Consider the following 15,643-nt stretch of genomic DNA (forward strand, 5'->3'; position numbering starts at 1 on the left):
TTTGACCACCAGAGAGCACTGCAAAGCTGATTTGTTTTAAGAGTGAAAAATGCTTTAAAATGGTGCAAACAAATTATTAGTACATTGACTTTCTAAGCGTCCAAATATCAGTGTCATTATCAGTATCATATCTGTATATGTTCCAGTATTTTTTAAAATGTGTAACTTGTGGAGCTGGTAGGTAGATTACTCTTTGTCCTTCATATTTTTATGGTGGTTTGGGTTACATGTGGTTAGGTTTTTACATGTGTGGTGAGACATCTGAGAAAGGTTGCACATCATTAGGCTGTGGGAGGAGGGTCAAGGCTCGTATGTTTTGTGAAGAAAGAAATGGCCTCTGGTCGGAAGATTTGAACGTAAATATGAGAGAGCTACAACAGTGTAAAATATTACTTAATGTAAGTATGTTTTTGTTTTGTATTTGATATGATCAAGTGCATGTCTTGCTCAAAGACTTAATATATTCTCTCCTAAAATGTGCTTTTCCTTATTTTATGTTTATACTGGTGCGGTGATGCCAAAGTTACAATTAATGAGGGTGCTGCATGTAAACCTTTAAGTAATTCCTGCATGCAGGCTGCTCTAAACACTGTTTCAGAGAGTTTTATACTCTGGGTCTGTGTGATGACAGTGAGAGTGGATATCCTTATACAGTCACCTCAGCACAGAAACCCCATCTGCCTTCTGTTCAAATCTGTTGCTTGCGAGGGGCAGCCAGTCCCAAGAAAGTTGTGTGTCCTTAAAGGGAGAGAAGGTAAAACTACTTGTTTCAGACAGTGGTTGAACTGAGTGGTTACGTCAAGGTCCAGTATGGGATAAATAAGAATGCTTTTGAACTGTGAATCATGCAGAGGTATTCTAGTTGAGTCCACGAATAGACAAATGGTGTTAGAGATGAGTGTAATAGGTCCCCCTTTGCATTTCTTAAAACTGTGGAGTGTTCAGTCCACCACTTCCTCTGTTTCAGTGGGCAAAACACTGAAAACCAAATGGCTTCTGATGATGAGGCTAGCCTTTGCATGGCAGTCCATGTGTGTGACTGTGTATAGTGTAGCGTTCTCTGGCTCAAAATGTTTCTATGTACAATAGTGAAAATGGCAACTTGTAAGTATCTGAGCAGTTTTAATCAAATCAATAGCCTGAGGCTCCGATGAGAGCCGGTCCAGGCTTCTAGGCTTTGTCCCTTAAGTGTTTCTTCTGACCCCCATGTTTGAACACTGAAGTCAAACCAGTTCTCACACTTGTGTGGGTCGATGACCCTAAATCATTAACCCACATGAACTCTTAACAAACAGAGACTCATACATGCCTACATACAGACATGCATGTCCATATGTTGAATGCACTAAATGCAGATAAACCGCTTGCTGTTTTCCTGTTAAAGTCCTGCTATTAAACTGAAGTTTAAAAATGATATTTTTCTATATCTTTCCTCAGGTGCTGTGAACTTTCAGATTAAGTGATTGGTGGATAAGGAACACAAGTATAAACTCATGTACCAGAAGGAGTGACTGTGAAAAAAGCTCACCTGGTGAGTGGCTGAATTTTTGTTCTGATTTGGGTAGCACAGTGGTTGATACTGTGGTTTCAGAGCATGGCCTGGAACATGTTTCCTGCCATAGCCCAAAAAAAAAAGCATAACTAGGTGTGAATTTCTGTTCAGTTTTGGCACTGTGTTATCATTTCTAGGGGGTACAAGCTTGATGTTTCATGCATTTATTTTTGTTTATGATAATTAATTGTCATACCAAGACAAGCTACTTTTGGCTGCTCCCTTGCCACAGAGGGTTGCTCCGAATGTTTGATTTGGCAGATTTGCACCAGACGCTCTTCCTGACACAACCCCAGGTGCTGCTGGGATTCAAACACAGATCTCCTCTTTGCTAGACAGGAGCTTTAACCAACTAAACCACAAATTTCGCTTAATGGTTGTAGTTTGTATGTTGCTTGTATTTATGTGTTGTATAAAGGGATGAGTATGATTGTGCATTGGTCCTACACAAAGCTTTGCAGATTGTGCATTGGTCCTACACAAAGCTTTGCAGACCATACATGTTGTGGCTGTGTACTAGTGATGGGTCGGTCGCGAACGATCCGGCTGAAGTGAACGACGGGAACCGGCTCCTGGTAGTGAGCCGTTTCTTTTTTCTTTTCGTTCTTTTTTTGGGGGGGGGGGGGGGGTTGTGGAAGCCGCACGTGATTGGTTAAGATGAATGGTAGCATATGATCGTCTACACTGAGCGGGAGGGGAGGGTCCACGGACACGCTGCGCAGTGAGTAAACAAACACCAGAGAGGGAGGGGCTCCTGCAAAATTCGCTCTGAGACAGGAAAGAGCTAGAGGAATAGATCCGCGTATAGAGGCTACACGCGGAACGGTGAGGAAAATGAGTGACGGAAAACGTAGTAAAGACTGGACACACATTTTAACCTTATACCTCCAAACATGTGGAATGAGACACAGCGTACTTCAAAAGTGCCGGCATTTGCGGACTTCCGGCAACAAATACCGTAATACCACTACATGACTATGAAGTGCAATTTCTGAGCTTTCAGGAACCGTTTGAATTTTTTCAATTGTACGAATGGTCGTGGAGTTACGGTAAAAAGACAGATGATCAAGTTCCTTTGACCAGCTGACTCTAAGGTGAGACACTATGTCTTAATCAGCTGTTCGCAGCTAGTAAGGTCCGGAAACCCACGATTCAGCAGCGATCACCTGGCGTTAAAGGATTAATGTGATAGACAGAGTGTAGACTGCAAATTTAATATCGAGCAGGCTCCACAAACAACCTGCACAGGCATATACGAATTGTTCATCCCTCAGTGTAATTAGAAGAACAAAACAGGGCAGGTCATCAGGCAGGAGAAACAGGATCAACTCCTCAAAGGCCTTTGTTTTTTCTGATTTCCAGTCTTTTGTTTTATAATTTGTATTTGGAGCACTCTATTATATGTTGAGTATATAAAGAAATGTTTGATATAGGCCTAATGTATGTTTTTACATTAGTAATTCATTTTACACTTTTTAAAAAAAATTAAAATCTAAGGAGCCATTTGGGAGCCGAGCCTAAAGAGCCGGCTCTCTGAAAAGAGCCAGAATTCCCATCACTACTGTGTACTGCCACCACGGGGCAATGTGAATAAAAGCGCTCTGTGGGCTGCTCTTGTTTATTAACTTGCCCACCGATAGGTGGGGTGAGGTTATGTTTTCGGTCAGGTTGGTCTGTCTGTCAGTGGGATAATCTGGAAAATTATGAACAGATTTTGGTGAAAATTTCTCAAGTTGGAACAATTGATTAAATTTTGATAGCGTAGTACTGGCACAGAAAAGGTGGGGTGGGCAAGGTATGCACTCTACTAAGTGTCCTTCTGGTGTTTGTGCTGTTGTTGGTCCTTTAACCACAGTAGACCAGGAATCTCTTTATATTGAAGTGAAACCAAGTGTCGGAAACAATAAAAACTGCCCACTGCAGCACTCTTCTTCTCATCCTGCTATTTTGATTTTTGATTATTTTCTCACACCTCTTTCCATTTGTGAAAGAAGTGTTTCTTTTCCTGTTCAAGAGAACTTTGCAACCAACCAGCATTGGACCTATACATGTCATCATCTCCATTGGCCTACGCACTGTTGTTTTTTTTTTTGGAGGACTGCACGCAAACACATCTGTGTAGGTTGTATACCAAAGTCTTTCACTCTCTGTAGTCAAATACCTACGCAAACAGTACCATGAGCTCCACTTATAGCCATTGTGTTGTTTTTTAATCGGGATATTCAGGACAAAAATGTTCCAAGAAATGCCCATGCATCAACACATAACACGACTTCACTATACTCTTTTATACCTTCAGGGAGCTCTTTTGGAACTGTGAGCATTTTTACTCCGTACAGTGTGGTTGCATTTTCATCACTGCAGTACGAACAAGCACGAGGGACACATCTATAATGCACAGCACAGTATTCGGAGAAAACCAAACACAGCATATCAGCACAAACACCTCATACCAGCTGTTGCGCATGGTGGAGGAGGGGTGATAATTTGGGCTTGTTTTGCAGCCACAGGACCTGAGCACTTTGCAGTCATTGAGTCAACCATGAACTAAAATGCTGTGGCAGGACCTTAATAGAGCTGTGCATACACGAATGCCCGCAACCCTCACTAAACTGAAACAGGATTGTAAAGAGTGGGCCAACATTCCTCCACAACAACATGACAGGCTGATAAAGTCATACAGAAAACAATTACTTCAAATTAATACTGCTAAAGATGGTATTACACACTAGGTACACATTTCAAAGGACTGCATGTACTGCCCTGCACCAGGTGATACTGTACAGAGGTAAAGGTGTTATTTTAGTTTGCTGGTAAATTTTGAAGGGGCCTTCAGTCAGTGTTATAAAAGGTTTTCTTTTTTATGTTTAAGTTTGCTCTGCTTGTATGTCATTGCGAAGTAATTCAGACAGTGCTTTTTTTTTTCTTTAAGGGGCAGCATGGTGGTGCGGTGGTTAGCACTGTTGCCTCATAGCTAGAAGGTCTGGGCTTTTCTGTGTGGAGATTGGATCTTCTCCCCATGTCTGTGTGGGCTTTCTCCCACAGTCCAAAGACATGCAGTTACTGGTGTTAGGTTAATTGATGATTCTAAATTGCCCAGAGGTATGAATGTGAGCTTGAATAGTTGACTTTCACTCTCCGTTAGCCCTGCAACAGGCTGGGATAGGCTCCAGCCCCCCAGTGACCCTGAACAGGATGAGCGGAAGAGAACGGATGAATTGATGTTTTCTATAAACTTGCACATACTGGAAAATCTTCACTCTTTGTAGTATTAGTTAAAGAGGCTACAGCTTTACAAGAAGAAACAGTAGTAGACCTTCGTCGGTAAGCTCCTACACCAACCAAATGTTCAAGTGTTGATGGGATAGTCTTCTTGTGCATCTGTCTGTGCACAAGAAGATTTATATTAGGGATGGCACGATACCACTTTTTTATGTCCGATACCGATATAAATATTTTACATTTGGATATCTACCGATACCGATTTAAAAACTATTGTTTTTAAATGCCCAGATACACGTCAACAGTCTCTCACACAACAAAATAAAAGTCTTTTCATTGTCCCACGTACAAGACTTAGGACCAGGGAGGACAGAGCTTTTTAGGCAGTGGCGCCAAAGCTCTGGAACTGTTTACCACACCAGCTCCGTTTAGCTGACTCTGTGGCGTCTTTTAAAAAGAAGTTGAAAACTTTTCTGTTTAACCAGGCTTTCTGTTGACTTTATTTTTATTCTTTTAATATGATAATGTTAATATGTTTTTAACATAGTGTTTTATATGTTTTGTTTTGTTTGTTTGTTTTTTTGATATTGTGTTTTAATTATTGTATAGCGCTTTGTGACATTTTGTCTGTGAAAACTCTATATAAATAAATTTTACTTACTTACAACGCTCTATCACCTGAATCCTGTTGCTCCCATGTGAGAAGGTGATACATTGGCTTATGGCATGTTGCAAATTTCATTAGGGCTACAACTATCAATTATTTTAGTAACTGGGAATTCTATCGATTATTCCATCGATTACCCAAGTAACTGGGTAAGAAATACTTCTGGATAAGAAATACTTTTTTCGTATTAACAGTTCATCTGCATATTTTAACTTCCATACTGCAGTTTTTCCCTGTGTGAAACAAACAGGGTGGATGGAGCAGCTGCAAAGTTTTCTTTTCTTCACTTACTGATCAGGTGGTTGATGAAGGACCTCCAGCTGTTTCCCCAGTAAAGGTTTAATGGTGCTTACAGGGAAAAAGCTTCTTTAGGATGCTAGAAAAACATTTCTTTCCACTCCACCTGAGCTCACGTCACCGGCTCCGCCTCTTTGCGCTTGTGCAGACAGACTGCACGCAAAACAGCTAACTGCTGCTGTTGCGTCATCCTTGCTAATGTTGAAAAACTGGGGACTGTGTGAGCGTAATGTTGTTCACAAGCATTCCCCTAAATGCGTTTCTGCTGCAGGTCAAGATTTAGTCACTAATCAGGGATTAAAGTATAAAAAATATTTTGACGGGGAAGGGGTCCTTCCGGTGCCGAACGATCGCTAGTGCTAATAGCTGCGCTCGCTAACAAACTGCAATTAAACTGGAAGCTGAAGTAGAGGAAAAAAATAACAGCTGAAATTCTCAGCACAGCGAGCACAACACACAAACACCGTAGTGAGCGGTGGAGGTATGGAAAAACATGTCAGCGATGATCCACCATCCGTCGCAGCGACGGAGAACTTTTTAGAATCTGAGGGGGTTTTTTTAAGCTCCTGATCCCCACTCCATTACAGTAAATGGTAAATGGACTAGTTCTTATATAGCGCTTTTCTACTCAGTCAGAGCACTCAAAGCGCTTACACAACATGTTTACATTTACCCATGCACTCACATTCATACAAGCACTTCCATGTTTATACTAAGCTAAGTGCTTTAATTAACTAGCATTCACACACATTCATACTCCGACAGGATGGTCGGAGAGCAACTTGGGGTTAAGTATCTTGCCCAAGGATACATTGGCATGTAGCCTGGAGTAGCCAGGAATCGAACCGCTGACCTTCCGATCAGTAGGTGACCTGCTCTACCTACTGAGCTACAACCACAGTAGGTGGCGGTAATGCAGCTCTAAGCTGGTTTGATCAACCGCAAACCCACAAGAAGAAGACGATGACCGCTACTTGTAATGCAACTAATGTGGGTCAGATCGGATTGGATTGCATTTTTTGTTCCTTTCCGATAAACGATCCAGTAATTTAGGTCAGGATCGGACCGGTACTGATACTGAATATCGGATCAGCGCATCCCTAATTTATATATATCTATATACTGTTACTATTATATTATTGTACTTGTATCTTGGATATTTGTTTGTTTGTTATAGTTTACTTAGTGATCTCAGAGCAGGCAGTGTAACCTATTTTCCCACACTACGTTGACTGGCTATTGGTATGAATTTCTGTTATTGTTAGCACTGTAATAGAAAGTCCAAAGGCTAGCAAAAAAAAATGATGTGAATCTCACAGCAAAATTAAATGGCGTGCTAAACTAGCTCTAGACTAACTTATCCATTAACAGTGGTGTTAACAGGTGGTTGTACCAGCTCATGATTGGGTCGCACTCTCTTCTTTGTACGTTATTAGACCCCGTTTACACGATGCCGTTTTCACTGGAAACAGTGTCATTTTGATGCGTTTCAGCCTTCCGTTTGCACGATAGCGTTTCAGAAATGATCCGCATTTACACGATGACGTGTGAAACGATGAAAACGATGTACCGTATTTTTCGGACTATACGTCGCTCCGGAGTATAGGTCGCACCAGCCAAAAAATGCATAATAAAGAAGAAAAAAACATATATAGGTCGCACTGGACTATAAGTCGCACTTTTTTTTTTGGGGGGGGGGTGATAGAATCCGAGACCCAGAGCAGAAATTCCATCTTGAACGGCAATTTAAAATAATAATGGATTAAAGAACAGGACGAACACGGTTACGCCTACGTTATGCTAACGTAGCACATTCAGCTACATGACGCACAACGAACACGTGTTCGGTATTGTAACGTTGTAAACACACTTCCAAAGTCGGCGATATTCACAACAAAGGTCGTCTTTATTAACAGAAAAACAGCTGCTGTAGGCCACAGCCACGCCAACCATAACTACAACAGCGGAACAGCAACACACACACAGGCAAGCTCTCGGTCTTTTTCTCTCTCTCCATGCTGCCTTCACGAACCTCCCGAACAGTCCGAAATCCCACAACATCAACACGCTCTCTAACTAAGAGAATCGCTACAGTATGTTAACGTAACATTAAGTTATTCAGATAACCATAGCATAAAGAACATACTAACAAGTTAACCAAACCATCAATCCATTGAATTCTTCATCCTCGGTGTCACTTCTAAACAATTCTGTACACTCCGTAGACGAAGCGCCGCTTCCTCTTCTGTGTCGCGTTAGTCAGACTCGTCGTCAGCTGCAGTTCCAATTATTCCAGCCTTTCTGAATCCCAACAGGATGGTTTGTCACTGAAGCCCATGTTTTCTTGATCCATCCAATGACTTCCAGGAAAGTTGGGTGGCGCATTCTCCCAGTTGCCGTTAAGCTGTGCTCTCCATCCATCATCCACTGCGCCCACAGGTTACGCAAGACTGCCTTAAAGCTGCAGCTCACGGAGATGTCAAGTGGCTGGAGTATTTTGGTTCATGTGTTATAAATGTCACATATACGTCGCTCCGGAGTATAGGTCGCACCCCCAGCCAAACTATGAAAAAAAGTGCGACTTATACTCCGGAAAATACGGTAGTTCCCATGCCAGGCCACAAGTTGGCGTTGGTTTTCTCTTTGCAAGGTTTGTTTACACAAGACGCGCATGCGTGGAGTGACACAGTAGGTAGTGCGGCAAATTGTTCATTACTTACAAAACGGCCAATGTGAGAGGTTTTGTGTGGACTGACGATGAGGTTGGATCGCTGGTGCACACAACGCTGAATTACAAAACAGTAAAAACACAAGAAAAGCATAAGAAGCACTCGTGAATCCGCGAGTACTGTTTATCAATTTATAATACACAGAACAACACAGTTTTTCCCGTTGTACCCATTCAGTTGCACGTACTGCATTTCATTCTTTGTTGACTTAGTCAATCCCTGCCTGCACTTTCAGTATCAATGGCATCTCAGTCAGAACCTCTCGTTGGCTGGCTTCCCCTCTCTTATGTGTCATTTTTCTTTTAAGATACTCTGTTTTCGACTGCTTTTTTTTTGGGGGGGGGGGGGGGGGGGGGGTTATTGCCAGATGTGGGATTTAGCACATGCTGCTATTATTTTTTTTTTATTATTATTTTTTCATTTTTTTGACTTTATTACAGTAATTAGAAAACTCAAAATAAATGTAGTATGTTGTATGTATTTGGCAATTGATCTTATAATAATACTAAACAAAATATACAAATTAAAATTGTATGTAACAAGCAGGATGAGAAGAGTAGACGTGTTCCCTGTAACGGGACAACTGACATGTAGAAATCTAGCCAGCTATGACAGCCTGGTAGCACTTGTGAGCCGGTTGCTTGGTTTTCTTTGGCTCATTTTCTCTATCAAACATGAGCACAGTGTGGGAAACAATGTCTACGTTTGTCCTTCAGTTTTCCCAGGAGGGATAGCTAGAATTGTTGGCATTCCTCATTTAAACCAAGGACGCAGCTACACTGCAGCTCACTGAGCTCAATACTGCCATTAGGATGTGAACGAATCAAATTACAGGCAGTTTTTGTTGGGATTTTTCTTTTATGGCTCATTTATAAATATTTAGATCACAGAGAATGGAACACCTTTTAGCCCACATGACTGCAGTCATATGACAAAAACCTAAAAGGCAAAACAGTATATCCATGATATACTGTGAAGAAGAAAAACTAAAGTCCACCACAGCACCTGTAGACAAATATCACAATTCACCTCTGTACTACACAGAGCTCTGCAGTTGTTCTCCTGTGGCTCTGCTCCACACGAGTGTGGCTGAGATCGAACTGGATCATTAGCCCTCTGCTTTATGATTCGCACAAACACGGTGGTGACAGGAGAGAACATGATGTGCTGTCCACTACTGTCAGGTGAAGAGCTGCACCCTACATCCTATCCATCCATTCATTTGTGGTACATTTGGGATTCTAGTGTTTGTTTAATACTTCAAAAATAAAAAATCCCTACTCTCTCTTCTGCCTGTTGTTCTCATATTTTAGATGTCATATTTAGACATCTGGCTGCAGCAACTCACAAAGATGGCAGTGAGATGCAAACACAAACCTAATTTTAAAAGAATCCTCGGAGAAATCTTCGATTGATGTTACTGCCACTACATGCAAGCCCCCTTTTTTTTTTACAGCCCCTGTGTTATCACAGACTGAATATAGATCTGCTTCTCTGTTTAACTCTGGCACAAACCTAATGAAAACCGTTGCAACAATAAGAACAATAGTAAATCCGTCTTTATCTTTGCCATTTGCCGCAAATACAGATATACATGAAGCAGATGAATTAGATCATTTCAGCTGAAATGAAACAGAAAGCAACATGAGGATTCATAGCAAATATTTAATATCAGACAGTAAATGCTCTGCATGGCACAACTTGGAAAATATGTGTTGCTCACAGTAAAGGCAATGCTAATGACATTATTGCATCCATGTGAAAGTACACCAACATATGAATACAAATGTAGTGAAAATTAGTTTCATTAAAGGCTGATCACTCTGGAGTCTTTTATCCACCAAAGATTTGGAAGTCGTTATCTTAGGTCTTAATTTGTGTCAGATAATCAAACCACCGCTCTAATGGACGCAGTTATGTGTTTGAGTACACGATTTCACATTGTCTTAAGATCTGTTGCCATGTTACAGAAAGTAGTTAAAGGAGGCCTTTTATGTTTAGAAGGCTTACTAGAATGAAACCCAGCGTATCTCTCATGTGTGTGTGTGTCAGAGTAATTTTGTGTGTCAGAGATGACAGCGCTGACACCTGGCCTCCCAACTGGCTTGATGCAGAACTCTGACCTGTGAGTCATCACAGCAATGCGCTGCCTGTCTGTTGTGTTAGGAGAACCAGTGACATTAGACATAATAATAGACTTCAGTGAAATTAGTGTCTGGAATGGTTTATTACAATAGAGTTGCAATCTCTCAAACATGTTTACTTTAAATATATACGCTGATTTCAGACTGTTCTATTAAAGGGGAGCAGAGGGAGATTAAAACCAGCCACTACGTGTAAGACTTATCACCAGATTGTTTGTCTTTACAGCATGACATCACACTTTACAGTTTAATCCTCTTGGCAGTAACAGTCACAAATAACTGTTAATTTAATTGTTTGGAGAGTGGAGTTGTGAGAATATGCACTGCATCCTTTAGAAAGCCATATCCCTCTGTGACTTTAATTCAAATGTCAACTGTACACACCAGCTGTCTGTTATATTTCATTCTCTGCTCGGTCTATGTGTATATCTGTCTGGCAAACCTTCTCTATCAGCTAGAGATGACCAACTGCCACTGGCTTAGCAGTCTTGTGATAGGCTTCACAAGATCTAAATAAGATCCTAAATAAAAACATGTTAGTGTTTCAGGGACAGAAAAGGATTTCAGTGGAGTCTATACTGCATTTGTCTGTTTATATTTATGGAGTGTAGGGCTGCATATTTTTTTGTTATTGATAATCTGTTTTTATTTTGTATTGATCTGGTCAGTTTAGTAGCAGAGGGGCACAGGTACACTAGAGGGGCAACAATGAGACAGCCCCCAAAACAGGAATGGTTTTACAGGTGGAGGCCACTGACATTTTTTCCCTCATCATCTTTTCTGACTGTTTTTTCACTAGTTTTGGATTTGGCTAGGGTCAGTGTCACTACTGGTAGCATGAGGTGATACCTGGACCCTACAGAGGTTGCACAGGTAGTAGTCCAACTCCTCCAGGCTGACAACATCAATACATACCATTGCCAGAAGGTTTGTAGTGTCACTCAGCACAGTCTCAAGAGCATGGAGGAGATTTCAGGAGACAGGCAGTTACTTTAGGAGAGCTGGACAGGGCCGTAGAAGGTCCTTAACCTATCAGTAGGACTGATATCTGCTCCTTTGTGCACGAAGGAACAGGATGCGCACTGCCAGAGCCCTAAAAAATGACCTCCAGCAGGGCACTAGTGTGAATGTCTCTGACCAAACAATCAGAACCAGACTTCATGAGGGTGGCCTGAGGTCCTCTAGTTTGCCCTGTGCTCCGGCTTCATGGTACCCAGCACCATGGAGCCTGATTGCCATTTGCCATAAAATACCAGAATTGGCAGGTCCACCACTGGTGTCCTGTGCTTTTCACAGATGAGAGCAGGCAGCATAACGTTCTCCACAGCTTCTTCAGACCCTTTCACGTCTGTCACATGTGCTCAGGGTCATTCAGCATGACCGACTTGGTGGTGGGTCAGTGATGGTCTGGGGTGGCATATCCATGGAGGGACGCACAGACTTCTACAGGCTAGGCACCAGCATTCTGACTGCCATTAGGTATCAAGATGAAATTCAGATCTGGGAGGAGATCCCTCAGGACACCATCATCTCATTAGGAACATGCCCCGATGTTGTCAGGCGTGCATACCTGCGTGTGGGGTCCATTAAAAAAAAAGGTATTTTGTAGCATTTTGAGTTATTGCAATGAAATTTTGACAAAATGAACTAGCCTGCTGCATCATTTTTTCACGTTGATTTTCAGGGTGTTGTTGGAATATCTACCCCAGTCAGTAACACATCATGGTGTATCCATTTATGAGCTGACCTAACAGACAGCAGCTGTTGTATTTCTTGTTTTTTGCAGCATTGCTTCAGTTCATAGAGGTTTTTTTGCCCACAAATCTCAGTGAACTTAAAGCAAAATTCCTTCACAACAATGTGAGAGACTGATAAAGTTATACAGAAAATGATTACTTCAGGTTATTGCTGGTAAAGCTAGCTTTTCAAGCTACTGAATCATAGAGAATACTAAAGTTTTTCACATACCGCATCTGAATTTTGGCTTAGTTTTTGTAAATAAATAATGACACAGTAATATGTCATGTGCTGTTGTCTTTGAACTGAAAAAGGGTGCACTTTCTTTTTCACAAGACTCTACCTCTGTGACATAGCCAAGTAAGGTGTATGTGGGAAACACTGAATATTACATAGGTGAAACTACACAAAGCTACAACAAGGCATAGATGGACACCCAGACTGGTGACTGCTAAAAAGCAAGATAAGACTCAAGCAGTTACTGACAGCTGAAGTGCTAAAAACGACATACTACACTAACACTGTTAATCTACACTGTTCTTTACTTTAGCGGCTACACAATTACACCTCAGTGCCAGGGCCAGACAGATTGTCAGAAGTGATGGCATCACTGAGAGGACTTGCTAAGCCTCACTGACAGGCTTTGGCTTCACACTCTGGCTGGCCAGGAGTCAATGGACATGCCCTGAATTAGTCCAGGGCTTTCCCACTATGTGAGAATGGTGTAGTGGCTGGAAGGCCTGTCGCTGTCAGACAAGTGTAAAGATGTGGGTACATAGTTTTTCAGTTATAGAGATTTGTAGTGACTATACTGAACTGTATCTGGGATGAGATTTTGATTGTAGCACATGTAAAACTGTGGGCAGAGTTTCATAATTAAGTCACAAGTCATTATTATTAAAACTCACCCGAATTAACCATGCTATTTCCCCAAACTGAATTTTGTAACTATTACAGGTGAATAAACCACACATCCACACATGTTTAGCCCACATTCTCTTTATATAATCTTCCAGTTAGCCACCCAGCGTGCAGCAGAGGGAGAAGTAGGATGAAAGATTGTTGGAGCGACAGTTATATGAGGTAAACGTTCACGAGTGGGCTGCAAATCATGACAGCCGGTCTGCTGCGAGTAGGGGAGGGTGAGAGAAAGAGTGAATAAGAGGAGGGGGGTTACATGTGGGAGTGTACCACATCGAATATGGTAGGGAGACAACACGTTGCAGCTGCAGCCCGGTTTTATTGAGCAGATGAGCGAATGAGCAAGCAAGCGTGTCTCGTCCAGACACCCACACTGCCTGGGCTGGTGTCCTAGGAGATTAGCAATACATTGTTACGGCTTTCTCTGCATTATGTTGTTTTAAATGCCATTTTGTTACACATTCGGTCCTTAAAATCTTGTTTGCTATACAGGGTTATTACTGTAGGTTACCTTAAACATTTAAAGAGCTCAAAAACTAAAAGTTTGACTTGAACTTTACCCCCCCATTCCTAATGAGTACAACAGATGATTATGGAAAGTTTTAGAGACAGAATATGCAAGTCATGCCCTTTGGCACAAAACTGTGCAACGTCTGTCCCACATCCAGTCTTTTTTTATAATATGCCTTCCACCTGCAGTATAGATTTCCTTTGTGGTGAATGAATTTGTAATTAATTTTCATAAAATGCACCACTCGATGATTTGATTTCCATATGGCTGGGATCCCTGTGCCCATCAGCCATGACCACAACAGCACGAAACAGCACGAATGCATAGAAACTAGAGAAGAGAGAGCAGGGGCTCAACTTTATCGCATTAAAACTAAGCACAGCAGGTCAGATAAACATGTGTAAGTTCAATTCCATGATTTTCTTTTTGAGATGTCAGTGATGTTTGGTCATTTGTAAGCGTGCGTTATCCTCCTGAATATAAGTAAAATAGAGCCCAGGAGGTTGCTGCTAATAAAATGTTAATGCCTTGAAATATAGTCTTTCTGCTCATTTGACACAGTTGCTGGTAGTTGATGTTTTGAATGAATATACACACAGAGGAGGTTTTAATGCTTGATCCCTCCCTATGGCCGTTGTAGTTTTTACACCTGATTGTGCTCCTTTCTCTTACCTACCATATGCATAGAACATGTTGCCATGGCACCAGAGAAAGGCTGAGGTCTCTCCATTGTCGCATTTTGTTTAAAGACAACCTTAGCGCCCCACACTCTGTGTGTGTGTCTGTATCTCAGTGCATTTACTTCATTTGTGTCTCCTTCCATGATTTTCCAGACTGAAAACATGTTCCTGGGGGTGGGGGGTGTGTGTGTACCCCTTCATCACAGGCTTTTAGAAATGGAAAAAAACAAAAGAGAATTTCACAAAAGCCAAAAAGGATGACATTAGAAAGCCACATATCTGTAATTGTTAATGGCCCATTACGGTGAGCTCCTATTAGCCTGCTTAAATGGCTCAGAGATGATGTAATGGCATTGAATACCATGTCTTGAAAGCAAAAACTGGCCTCCGTCATAGATTTTTAGTGCTATTATTAGTTGTGTTTCAGCCCTTTCCTCTTTTTCCTCTGACTAACTTTGTTATTGAGCCAGGAGTTGCATTCCATATACGGTCATCAGACAGGCCAACTACCAGGTCATTAATGTTTGTTTTAGTCACAAATGGTGTGTGAAATATGCTCAAGCTCTGGACAGCTACGTGCTACATATGTTTCTGTCTGTAAGAGAGTCGGCAAGTGAGAGGGAGAACGTGAACGTGAGTAAACACTGCTGGTTCTGCTTTCACTCATAGGCCTGGTAAAATTGCTTTGAGCCAAACCAGATCTCACAAAGCCAGGCCAAATAATGCCACTCGATTCAAAGACATCAGAGGATTGAAGGAATTGTTGCTGGAATGTGTTTTGATAGATCGACCGTTATCCATCTACAAATCTTTTCTCAGATAGCGATCTCTGACATCAGCAAGCCTATTTTGAGATATTTATGGAGAAGCTCCCTAATATTATTACCCAACACTAAAAAGTGTTATCACATGATGTGCTATGTCTTTATTTATCTCCCAAAGTGCAAATGCTTCCCACTGATTAACTATTCTGGGAAAGCCACAGCAGCAACACCTCATGTTTCGAGTTATAGTTGGAGCTGTTACGGAGGCCCTTTCATATCACTCTCCCCACAGAATAGAGCAGTGACACTGCACCATCATAATCACTGAAGGATAATTCATATTTTATTCTCCCATTAATCTCACTTTGATTCACTGGTACAAGCCCTATTATCTCCAAGTGAGGGATCAAAATCGCTCC

At 41.6% G+C, this 15,643-nt stretch overlaps 1 protein-coding gene across 6 annotated transcripts in view; it reads left to right on the forward strand.

Annotated features, from left to right (window-relative positions):
* Nucleotides 1-15,643, forward strand: part of ncalda (neurocalcin delta a) — a 69,216-nt gene that overhangs the window by 1,313 nt on the left and 52,260 nt on the right. For 5 of the 6 annotated variants that reach the window (XM_030749620.1, XM_030749624.1, XM_030749619.1 and 2 more), the window contains exon 2: nucleotides 1,438-1,531. The gene's annotated coding sequence lies outside the window, so the exon portion shown is untranslated. Of the gene's footprint in view, nucleotides 1-201; nucleotides 399-1,437; nucleotides 1,532-15,643 lie in introns of those variants that run through there. The other variant, XM_030749622.1, reaches the window with a different exon arrangement.

Source organism: Archocentrus centrarchus, chromosome 16 (genome assembly GCF_007364275.1).
Source record: "Archocentrus centrarchus isolate MPI-CPG fArcCen1 chromosome 16, fArcCen1, whole genome shotgun sequence".
Taxonomy (NCBI): Eukaryota; Metazoa; Chordata; class Actinopteri; order Cichliformes; family Cichlidae; genus Archocentrus; species Archocentrus centrarchus.